The sequence below is a fragment of the Hakea prostrata genome, chromosome 8 (assembly GCF_041222555.1).
Source record: "Hakea prostrata isolate BN-2017 chromosome 8, UWA_Hpros_2, whole genome shotgun sequence".
Lineage (NCBI taxonomy): Eukaryota > Viridiplantae > Streptophyta > Magnoliopsida > Proteales > Proteaceae > Hakea > Hakea prostrata.
Genome location: NC_142607.1, coordinates 17,600,139 through 17,612,368, shown reverse-complemented (window position 1 = coordinate 17,612,368; position 12,230 = coordinate 17,600,139). Strand labels below are relative to the sequence as shown.

The following is a 12,230-nucleotide window of genomic DNA, read 5'->3' as shown; positions in this document are numbered from 1 at the left end:
CTGTTTAACACATACTGACCTGCAACTGGGCATGCACCTATTGACACAGGTGCTAACATTAGGTCTTTTGTCTGCTTGAACAATTGCTAATATCATTACCAAATAGATGAAGAGAGTTGTAGAAGCAACTTTTTTCCAATCCATTTTTTTTCATCCGTGTCTAAGTGACACCCATACAACATCAAATCAAGATGAAATAAGAGTTGGGATTTAACTATGAGTTAGTGTTTTGTAGAAGTGGTTGGGCCGAGAAAACTAATCACAATGATCAAGAAACTAAACATTCAAATTAATTTACCAAAACAAACAGAAAAGAGTATCATCAAGAAATCTCTAGTTCAAAATGAAAAGAAATATCAAAATTGCTGAAAAACTAATGAAGGTTTGACAACCTTTCCTACCAAAGTCTTGAGAGCTTGTTGTTATGTATGATCTGAATTCATGTACTACATTTTGAAGAATGATTCGTATTGAAATATTTTAGTAAATGACCTGAATTCTCCATTTTATGACATTTGCGATGGAAGAGAGAATTTAGGTTGACAATAATTTCATACGATTCCTAATATTGAGTTGTTCACCTTTGAGATCAAATCTTGATGAGCTTGTTAAATTGATGGTAATTGCCCAAAGCCCAACATTGACCAAGTTACCCCATTCCATATGTACATGGGGTTTCCCTTTGAACTAGATGAATCAAATGGAGTTGGCTAGGCTTAGCGGGCCTTGTTTGGATTCACAATTAACTAATTTCTCAATCCAGACCTGCCAAGTTAGAGGATTGTTCTATTGATAATGACCAACAATTCTTAGCGAAGAGCTCATTGCTTTGACTCTCACTGATATTATATATCCCAATCTCCTATATCTAAAAAATGCCCCTATACCCCAAAAAAAAAATGGCTCTTTCGAGATAGAGTTTTTTTAAGTGCTTTTTGCAAGAGGCATAGACTTGTGCTCCATCCTAAAGGCTAAAATATCTACGGCAAAATGGGGATTTGTTGCTGATCATAGAGAAAAGATTTCGTCCAGTCGTGTGGAATTGGATTCCTTAGAGATAGTTTATTGCCTTCCCATTGGCAGGATGTTGATTGATGGGCCTGTCAGGTTGGTTGATGAAACCAAAGTTCCGTTGAGCTCTACTAAAAAAATTTTGATTTATCACGTCTAGGGAGACACTATTGTTGTTGTTGCTTGGATGTCAAAGGTGCCTCTTTTGTTGAAGGGGACTTTGTTATACTTTTAAGAACCTCCTTCGGAATTAAAAGAGGTCCTTTAAGCAGATGCTTTAGGCTCTTCCTATGAATAATTGATTCCACTGTGTGGGTCTTAAACCGTATTTTTATATCTAGAAAATTAAAACGAATGAATCATTGTTCTTGTTCCTAGATGGAGAAAGCATCTAATAAACCTTGAAGGCATTCTCTTGTGATTATACTGCAAAGGTCTTAAAATTCAACTCAAAGGGCAAAAAAGTTAAAATTTGTAAATTACACAAATAAAACAATATATTCATGAACACATCACACATGCATTTGCATGTGCGTTATTACTAGTTAGATTAAAAGCACAATTTCTAGATTATAAGATAAAAACAATTTGTCTTGATAATGCTAGTGAATTTACATCTCAAACTTTATAATTTATGTATAACAACTGAAATCATAGTTGAATTGCATGTTATTCATGTTTATACCTAAAATGGTTTGGTAAAATTATTTATTAAATGTTTTCAATTAATAACTAAACTATTATTTATGAGAACAAAACCCCTGTGTCGGCATGGAGATATGTAATTTTATATGTAACATCATTTGTACGCATTAGGCCAACAAGTTGTCATAAAATTTTTTCAATTATAATTGGCTTATGGTCAGCAATAAAATATTTTAGGATAATTATTGTTGCCCCCTTGTACTTTGATTTTATTACTACTTTATCCCCTGTACTTTTTAAAATTACTATTCCAACCTTTAACTTTGTCAACAATTACTAATGCCCCCTACCGTTAAGCTCCATCCGTTTACTGATGATGTGGCATCTATATATTTTTTTAAACAAAATCCCAAAAATAACCCTGCAATTATCTTTTTACTTATTTGCTCTTTTTTCAAGTTATAATATTACCCTTAATAAGAAAAAATTAACTTTAATTTAACTTTTCTTTTTTAAAAAGAAACCACCAAATAAAGGAAAGACGTGATTTTTTTTTCTCTAAAAATAAATCACCAAATAAAGGAAAGATATAATTAAATAGAAACTAAAATATTAAGACATATCAAATTTAATTCAAAGATGAAAATTGAAAATCACCTAATATATGCTAACCATTATGTATGTTACCAAAGTTTCTATCAATTAGATTTTATATGCTAATTTGTTTGTAAAACTTCCATCATGGTGATTATGAAAAATTTAAGTGGAATGTGAAAGTTTCAACAATCATAAGTATGTGGTCCCACCAAATCCAAAACTAATTCTAAAATATAAGATTTTAAGGATATAATTGACATGCAATATAATTTCTATAAGTAAGGGTAATGCCATATTTTTTACTTCTTAATTTTAAGGGCAAAATAGACATTTTATATTTGATGTTAACAGTCACTTAACACCTTTAGAAGTGAGGGGGCAATAGTAATTTTACAAAGAAGGGGGTTTGATTAGTAATAAAACCAAAGTATAAGGGGGCAATAGTAATTATCCCAAATATTTTTCGTCTTAAGATTTTTAATTGTGTTATTTATATTCTAATTATTGCACCATAACTCACAAAGATGAGTCTCCAAAAAAAGTTGAGAATATTATATTAAATATAAATCTCTTATATAATTCAATATCTTACTAAATGACTATAGACTAATTTAAAGTAAGACTTAATAATTATCATTTTGATAAATTAGTTTTTCCAACATGAAATGGAGAGATTGAACAGTTGGAAAAAAGAGATTGATTAGAATGCATTATCATTATATCATTTAGATCCTCGCATTGAGCAATGTGAATCTAAAGTTTAAAAGATAATGCATTTACAAAATATTACAAATCACTACCAGATTTATTGATCTACCAAGAGTTACTAAATCTCATATTCCAACTGAAAATACTCTATTTATGATTGATGTCCCAACAGGATAATCTACCAGTGCAAATGAAATCAAATCATATTTAAAACGTGAAAATTTAATTGATTCCAATCGTAAAATCCTACAAAAAGGAAATGAGAAAATGATCAAGATGGTCATAATATGAAGACAATTGATCACGAAAATATTAAATATATAACTTTTCAAAAAACTCCAAAAGAGGTTCAAGTATTTGAAAATAATAAAGAGATCTCGATTAGTTATGTCATTACAGGAAAAAGAAAAAATCGAAAATATATAATTGTCGATAACATTTTTGCCTATAATGATTAATGAAGTAATGAAACATAACGAAGATTTTAAACCAAAATCTATTAATGACTGTAAATAAAGAAATAATTGGCCAAATGGAAAGACGCAATTCAAACGGAATTGAATTTGCTTGAAAAAATAAAGTTTTTGGACATGTAGTCCAAATATTTGAAGGTATAAAACCAGTAGGGCTCACTCAATTGTGAAATTTATATAAAAATCTCTGAATGATTCAAAATGACTGATGCACATAAAAATTTTCGGAACATTTGTTCAATAAAGCTTCAAAGAAGATTATATGGAGTACAACAATCGAAGTATATGTGGTATAATCGTGCTAGTGAATATTTACTAAATGAAGGATATAAAAATGATCTAATTTATCATTATGCCTTTATTAAAATATATGAATTTAACTTTGTTATAATAAGTGTATATGTTGATGATTTAAACATCATCATAACTCCTAAAGAGCTTTTAAAAACAATAGATTATTTGAATAAAGTTAAAATGAACGTTACTAAATATAAAGTTTTGTTTAAGCTTACAAATTGATCATTTGACGCATAGAATACTTGATCGTCAATCAAGTTCTATAGGAAATATTTTGAAGCGATTCTACATGAAAAAAAATACATCCATTGAGTACCCTGATGGTTGTGAGATTGCTTAATATAAAAAAAATATTCATTTCAACCCCAAGAAAATAACAAAGAACTGAAATGATGCAGAATATTTATCTGATCCATACAAAGTTAAATATCAAATAAGCTACTTATTCACAAGTGGAAATACAGCTACTTTATGGCATTCAACAAAACAAACTATAACTGCTACTTCTTCGAATCATGCAGAAATAATAGTAATTGATGAATCAAGTTGAGAACATATTTTATTAAGATCAATGACCTAACATAGTCAAAAAACATGCAGTTCTCCATTAAAAAAAAAAACTTCAACAATGTTATATGAAGATAGTGTTACATGCATAGTTCAGTTAAAGGAAGAAGACGTCAAAGGAGATAGAATGAAATATATTTTACCATAATTCTTCTTCACTCATAATTTTCAAAAAAAATAGTGAAATCGATATTCAATGCATTCGTTCAAGTGATGATTTGATAGATTTATTACTGAGGCATTGCTTACTTCAAATTTTGGGAAGCTGATATATAAAATTGAATATACGTACTCAAAGATACCCAATGATGTTATCATTAGGGGGAGTAAAATACATGTTGCAACTTACCCACCAGGTTTGCTCCCGGTTTAGTAATATTTTTAATGATGCAGCTATTAATATGTATTATTTAGATATGTATACTCTTTTTCCTCTACTAAGATTTTTTTCTCACAGGTTTTTTTTTTAGTAAAGTGTTAACGAGGTACATTATCTATTGATGGACATCTAAATAAGAGTGTTATAAATAATATTTATTGTGGATGTCCATCATCCCTAAAGAGATAATACAAAAATATGTAACTTCCAAATGAAAATCTCAACCACCTAAACATGCAATCTTGACGATATATATTTCATATTAACTAAAAATCATAGCAATCCATCATTTTGTATCAAGATCATCTTATTGTGTGCAAAAATCATATATTATATTTCCCTATAAACTCAAATATTTTTATATTAAAGAATATGTTACTTCTACTATAAAATGTAATGCACACAATTCAATTAAGAGAGTTTTTATTCGTCTTGTCCTAATTTTTTTTCTTCTTATCATTAATACATCTTTTTCATTTTATAACAATTTTAATAATAATAAAAAATTATTATTTTTAAATTTAAATTGGGTATGACTAAGGAAAAAGAGAGGAAAAGGAAATATAATAAACGATGATTGAACCAAAATATTGATTTCCTAGCTTTATAAATCTTATACATTGTAATTCTTTAACTTAAAGTACCACTAATATATAATTGCAAATACAAATCACAAACTCAAAAAGAGAGGAAAAAAAAGAAAGAAGAAGAATGATTCATGAACTAGAATAAAGTTGTCCAAATAACTTGGAGGACCAATTAGACAACAAGTCGAAGTGATAACAAAATAAATGGTTTTAACGATGATTTTGTTTATACGAACTCTATTGTTATGGTTTAGCATTTACAACAATAAATATATAACATCACTACACCTGTTAAGTATTTTATATTTTCGTATTTACAACTTCATCTATGGTTACAGTTCCAAATATAACAGCTATACATAAACTACATTAAACATGGTTATAGTTTTGTGTCTAAAAAAATAAATTATTACTACAATTTCAAATACCGCAGCTATTATGTAAACTATCTATTACAATTCAAAACTAGTTTAATAGTATGTATGGGGATCACTAGCATATGTCTTGTTTTTCGTTTTAAGCTTGTTATTTGTTTTGTTTTGGTGAGCAATATTCTTGCTTACTATTTCTGACTATGATTTCTCATTCCCTCAGTCGTTCTCATACAAGTCCAGAATTTCTCATTCCTACTCTTGCAACAATAGTAAACATTGCTGGAGGAGCTGATGCCCACGCACAGTATATATACTTGAACTAAAATTCTGAGACATATTGAGATATGAATTTACAAGTATACTCATCTCATAAACTTTTTTTTTTTTGGACTATCTGCTGTTGCATACTTTCAGATTCTAATTGACAATGGTGTGCTCCCTTGTCTCCTTCAACTACTTGATCAAAATCACTATCAAGCTATTAGGAAATTATTATGCTGTGCCATATCGAACTTGGCTGGCTGGAATAGAAGCTAGATACAGGTAAATATCTGACTTCTGAGCTTTAAATTTTACCTAACCTTGATGTTGCTTTTTTTTCTCTGGTCTGGGTTGGGGGAAGGGGTTTATATATGGTTGGGTCTTAAAATCTGGTAGGTAAATTCTGTCATTTCTGTAATTTTGATTCTCTTTCTGCTTGATGGGTAAACATGCTATTATTGAAGCCAACATTATCCCCCATGTGGTACAGTTGGCTCAACATTCAGATGTTGAAATCAAGACAAAGGCTCTATGGGTTATTTCAAATGCCACATTTGAGAAATCCAGTGAACAGATTGAGTATGTTCATCCTATCATTCATACTTTATTTTCATGTTACATTTTATCAATATGTCTTGATAAATGTAAGCTTTATAGTTGAATAAAAGTCAAGAGCTTTGAATGACTTTTAACTCTGTTGTTGCGAAGATATTTGTTTGCCCAAGGGTGCATCGAGCGACTTTGCAGCACCTATGGCTTGGATTCTGGTGTCAAGGATGCCTGTTTTGAGGGACTGGATAATATGAAGGAGCCAAATGATCCTGACAAAGAGATGCCGAGACACATAGCCAGAGCCATAAGGATATGCTTCTAATTAACATAACAATAAGTTTTGCATATTACTGCAATTATTAGCTATAATTTTGTTTTTAGAATTACAATATTTTTTTATTGCTATGGTTTTGAGTATTGTAACTTAAAATATCTTAAATTGCTTCAATACAAAACCATAATTATATTTTTGTAGTTAGAAGAAATATGTTATAGTGGTTTGAAATACCATGGTAATAAGTAGTCCATATTACTACAAGTTTTAGGTATACTTTTGCAATCACGTTTACAAATGTATTTGTTACTGCAATTCTTACATACTATAGTAATAACTATTTTATATTATTACGCATGGAAAAATTATAGTTAGAATAAACTTTTAGTTGGTTAAATAACCATAGTTAATTATCTGATCACCCTATTTTGGAGCCAAACAATGCTTCTACCTCATCAATAGACTTTTCAATGGACTTCAAGTTAGAATTAAGAGTTATTTTCCCACTTTTTGACCATGTATTTAGTGGTAATTGCTAAAGCTCTTGTATGATTAAATGATTCTCACAATTCTTATCACTAAAAAGTAGTGTCAATATTCTATGGTCCATTCAAGTGGTGAATTTGAACATAATTTAAAGATAATTCCACAATGTCAAATAGACAACATTTTTTACAATAGCACAACCTTGCCAAAGGAATTATTGTTGAATCTTGGATGGTCCTTGATATTTGCAACTGCTGGGAAATGTCAAAAGTTTAACACCCCAGTTGAAGAAGAGGGAAGTGGGATTTTGTTGGGATTTGATCATTGCTAATACTCTTGCTAAAATTCACAAGTTCTCAAGCTTTTGGCCAGTTTTCCATGATTACCTACTTTTGGTTGCTCAGTACCCTCCCTCATCTCCTAGCCCATTTTCAGAAAATGTCATTGTTGGCATGTTCAAAGTTTACCTTAAGTTTCTTGGTTCATACCAATCTAAGAAAATATCTGAGGAGCTAATCTTCAAATCCATAAACTTGATGTGGAAGCTTGATAAAGAAATCTTTTGGTTCGTGTTGCAAGAACATAGTACAAGTTGTTGCAAAGGTTCTTACTGAGTACCCCTCAAATTTGCAAGCACATACTTGATGAAAATCTATCTTCCATTTGTTGTAAGTGGCAGGCCAACATCCAAAAACCTACAAGCATGGAGTTGAGGATTTGATTATGTTGATGTCAGATGGTACACATTTCTAACTAATAAATTATGTATATTGTACCCATTGTGCATTCATTCCCTTTGATGTAAAAGTAATAAGTCTAGTGGCAAAGTCTACAAATTTGTTAGTTCAATGCCACAGTTGTGAATGATCTGATACTAGGAGGTGCATGAGTAACACAAGTAACTCCTCTCCTAAGTACTTGTTATTAACCAAAAAAAAAAAAACTCCTCTCCTGAGGATGGGGCAAATCAATTGAATTCCTTGAACAACACAAGTAATGCATCTTTCAAACTAGTGGATGCCCTTAGAAGATCAAGTCTAGTTCGATGGGAGGAGATAAGAAATCAAATGATATTTGCCTTACAATGAAGCTTTAAGATGGCAAAAGAACTAGGTTTGAGCATCCAATTGTATCCATATTTTTAACCTTGTGATATTTGCAATTGTTGATTATTTACATGAAAAGATGATTAAGCACTCAAAGAGTTAGAATGTTGAGAGGGAGATGAGAAGCATGGAAGGGACATTTAGTATAGAAATGAAACTTTTGACTGAAGCATTCTTACAATTTTTTGTACCATTGTGCATAAAATTCTAGTTCAGGACATTTTGGTTAGGGGTATTGAGAAGGATGGATACATGTATGAAAATCAATTTGGGTGACAATATATCTAGTCAGCATCGCCAGAGTTAGTACATATAATGTTGAAGAAGATGATCTTATAAATGAAGGACAAGGAATTTTTGATGCAAAAGGAAGGTGATGTTGTAAGACATGGTATCCTTTGGCTATTAAAAAAAAAGTTATCTTCTTTTATGTACTACTCTTTTTCTTTTTGGCATCATTGAATTTTAATTCAATTTGCTCAAAAAACAACAACACATTAAATCATCAAAACCCTTTTAATAGCCAATTTGGCATTTTGCATTTCTCTACTTTCTTCATTGATATGTTTTTTTCTTTTATCATCTTCAAAACAATCACAAAGATTAGGGAGCCATAGGCCTAGTGGAATTTTTTTTTTGGGGAGGGTGGGAGTGGGGAAGGTGTGGAGGAATGGAGGTTCTTATTAACTCTACATAGAAGGTTGCCACTAGTGTGTTAGAAGGACGCCCACCCTTGATAAAAGAAAAGCCACAAGTATAAAGGAACATTACTAGAAATAACAACAATTATATTAAATAAAAATAAAATGATAAAGATGTATTTATACTATCTAGGAGTATGCTCTTTTTATTATTTTTTTTCTTGGATGTAGTAGGAGACATTGGATCCCCTTGTAGGGAACTTCACCCACCACAAACTCCATGCAAACTTTTATAAAAATCGTTTGCATATGGGCATATGTCCTTTTTTTTTTTTTGGTTGCCAACCCCAGTTCCAAGGCTTTGCCCTGACGAATTCGGTGTTCGACCCGGGTCGCACACCTGGCTGTGGTGGGTGAGTCTCCCAGCTGGAATTTTTTGCATTCACAAGGTTTCGATACCGGAACCTTGCTTAAGCGGACCCACTTACTTGTTCTAGGTTGACTTTTGAGAACATAAGGCACTTCTTAGCAAAAATGTGAAATCCCTTATGATCCTAACCCAAAACCCATATTGTAAGTCCGAGAACTTGAAACGAAAGTGGAAGGCAACTGTGGGCCATCTAAATAGAGACCATTGGATTGTAATATGAACCAATAGAAGTTGATGGTGATAGGGCTGCAATAGGGCCAGGCAGGGCATGGATTTTGCAAACCCAAACCCAGCCCTATATATTCTAATCTAAGCCCATTCCTGTCCTGACCCTAATTCAGGACCAACCCAAGCCCATGCCTACCCTGATTGGCCTTGATTGGTCTGGGATTGGACCGGTTGGCCTTGGCCTTGATCGCCCTAATTGGCCCTATCCTTATCCTTGTTTTAAATTCGTTGAGAACAAGCATCTCAATTCACTTCGGATAAAATGCTCACTTTTTAGGGTGTTAGAATAAGCATAATAAATAACTTTAAAAGGTAAGTAGTAACACCCAACATGATGAAAACTAATAATTGGGAGCTCTAATACACAATTTATAACAACACAAAATTAGTGTTTATGTTTGCATGAAACACCTATCAGACAGAGATGACAAACTTGAAGAAAACCACCCCTTGAATCTCTTTATAAACAAGTCAAAAGACAAAATAAATAAATAAACTCAAGGATTTGATAGAGAACAGGTAGAGAGAAGAATTAGAATTAAATTTGAATAGATTTGAAAATCTAAGTCGATTGTAGAAAATGTCACACATGAGCTCTTTTGTAAATTTAGAAACACCAGATTGATAAAATAAAAGTTTATCTTCAAAGTTAAAACATAGGTAAGCATATTTTCATTTATAATTGTCCGATAATTTAATATCCCTATTCAATAAAAAAAAAAAATTGTTCAAAACTTTGTTAACAATTAAACCAACGGTAATTTAATCTTCCACAAAAAAAAAGGTGTTATTTTTATAGTAAAAAAATGGTATTTTAGTTACAAACATAACTATCTATCATTGATAAGTTTTTTTGAGATGTTACATTGGAAGCAAATGAAAGATGTCAATATTTTTCTGAACTAAAAATGACTTAGGTGGAACCTTAAGGGGTTTAAATAAAATTACCTAAAAAAAAAAGTGAAACTCATAGTCTAATATGATCAAAATGACTCAAGATCAAAATCAAGGCTTATATTAAGGTTAATATGAAGATCAGGGTAAATCAAGGATATAATCAGGGTGAAGACTAGTGACAAAATTAGAATCAAGATTGGAGCCAAAATTAGGGTGAGGATCAGAGCCAAAATCAAAGTCAAGATTAGGGCTAGGATTATTGCCAAAATCAGGGCCAAGGTCATGGCCAAAATTAGGGCCAGGGTCAAGGCAAAAAATTAGGGATGGGTCAAGACAAACCCAGCTGGCCAAAGAGTAATTCGAAGCCCACCAAAATCTTGACCCCAAGCCCTATTCGAGCTCAGGGCAGGTCAGGGCCAAATTTGCACCCCTAGTTGGTGAAGATGATGAATTTAGAGTTTTGCTGAAATTCGGAAGAAGATCTAACTTGAACATTGACGAATTTGGAAAGTAGATCAAGAATTTATTGACGACACTTGTGGGAGGTTCCAAAGATCAGGTAAGACCCTCCATGAGTATGGCCTAAGTGTTAAAGTAAAGCCATTAGGAAACCACCCTTGAAACTTGTTCCTGAGTAGTTTCCAGGGGTGGGGTCTCTTGGGTATGGGTCTCCTTGGGCGACCCCACCTGGTGCTCATGAGTAAGAAAGGGGTATTTGTGGTATTTTGAGTTTCGGAGCCCTATTTAATGTGTTTTTGACATAAAATGTATTATTATACTCCTTAGCCGTTAGAGAACGTCTGACCATGTTAGAGCTATCATTGCAGAAAAAGGAGAACGTTGCGGAGATCGTACGGAGGGCTTTTCGTGTTTCAATTGAGTTTCCTACGGTTAGTCTACTCCTTCGTCTGTTCAATTCATCTCCGTTTGATTTCTTGTTGTTAGTAGAACTTTGTGGTAAGATCAATAATTATGGGAAACCTAAACCCTGTTTTTATTTTTCGCTAGAGTGATTCCACAATCACTCTGTTTAGCCGTTTTCTTTCCAGGAAGATTTCAGAGAAGATCTATTTGTGATTCGTTAGGTTTTTGTTTTGATTTGAGTATTTGAATAATCACTTATGTTAGAACTTGTTCTTATGTATTATTAAAATTTTCCATTCAATATGGAAGAGGTTTAGAACCCAATTTTGTAGTTGTCTTAATGCCAGATCAATTATTTACCAAAAAAAAAATGTCAGATCAATTTTCTTTGGGATAATTACTATTGGCCCCTTGTACTTTGATTTTATTATTATTGTATCCCCTATACTTTTCAAAATTACTACTCCAACCTTTAACTTTGTCTACAATTACTATTGCCCCCTACCGTTAAGTTCAGGTAGTTTATTGATGATGTGGCATCTTTATATTTTCTCAAAAACTCAAAAATACCCTTATACTTATTTCTTTACTTATTTACCCTTTTGTCAAGTTACAGTAGTACCCTTAATTAACCGTGGAGAAAGAAAAAATAACTATAATCCATTTTATTCTAAAAAAAACTACCAAATAAAGAAATAATAATTGAATAAAATTCAAATAGAAACCAAAGAGGAAGGAAAATCAAATTCAACTCAAATTGGAAACTGAATATCACCTAAAATATTTTCAAAATAAATGAAGTTAAGTGAAGATGGAAAACAAATCGAGTTTGGATTTTGCCCATTTATTTAAT

At 31.7% G+C, this 12,230-nt stretch overlaps 1 pseudogene; it reads left to right on the top strand.

Annotated features, from left to right (window-relative positions):
* Positions 1-11,590, top strand: part of LOC149007331 (ARF guanine-nucleotide exchange factor GNL2-like) — a 42,422-nt pseudogene extending 30,832 nt beyond the window's left edge.
* The last annotated feature ends 640 nt before the right edge of the window (positions 11,591-12,230 follow it).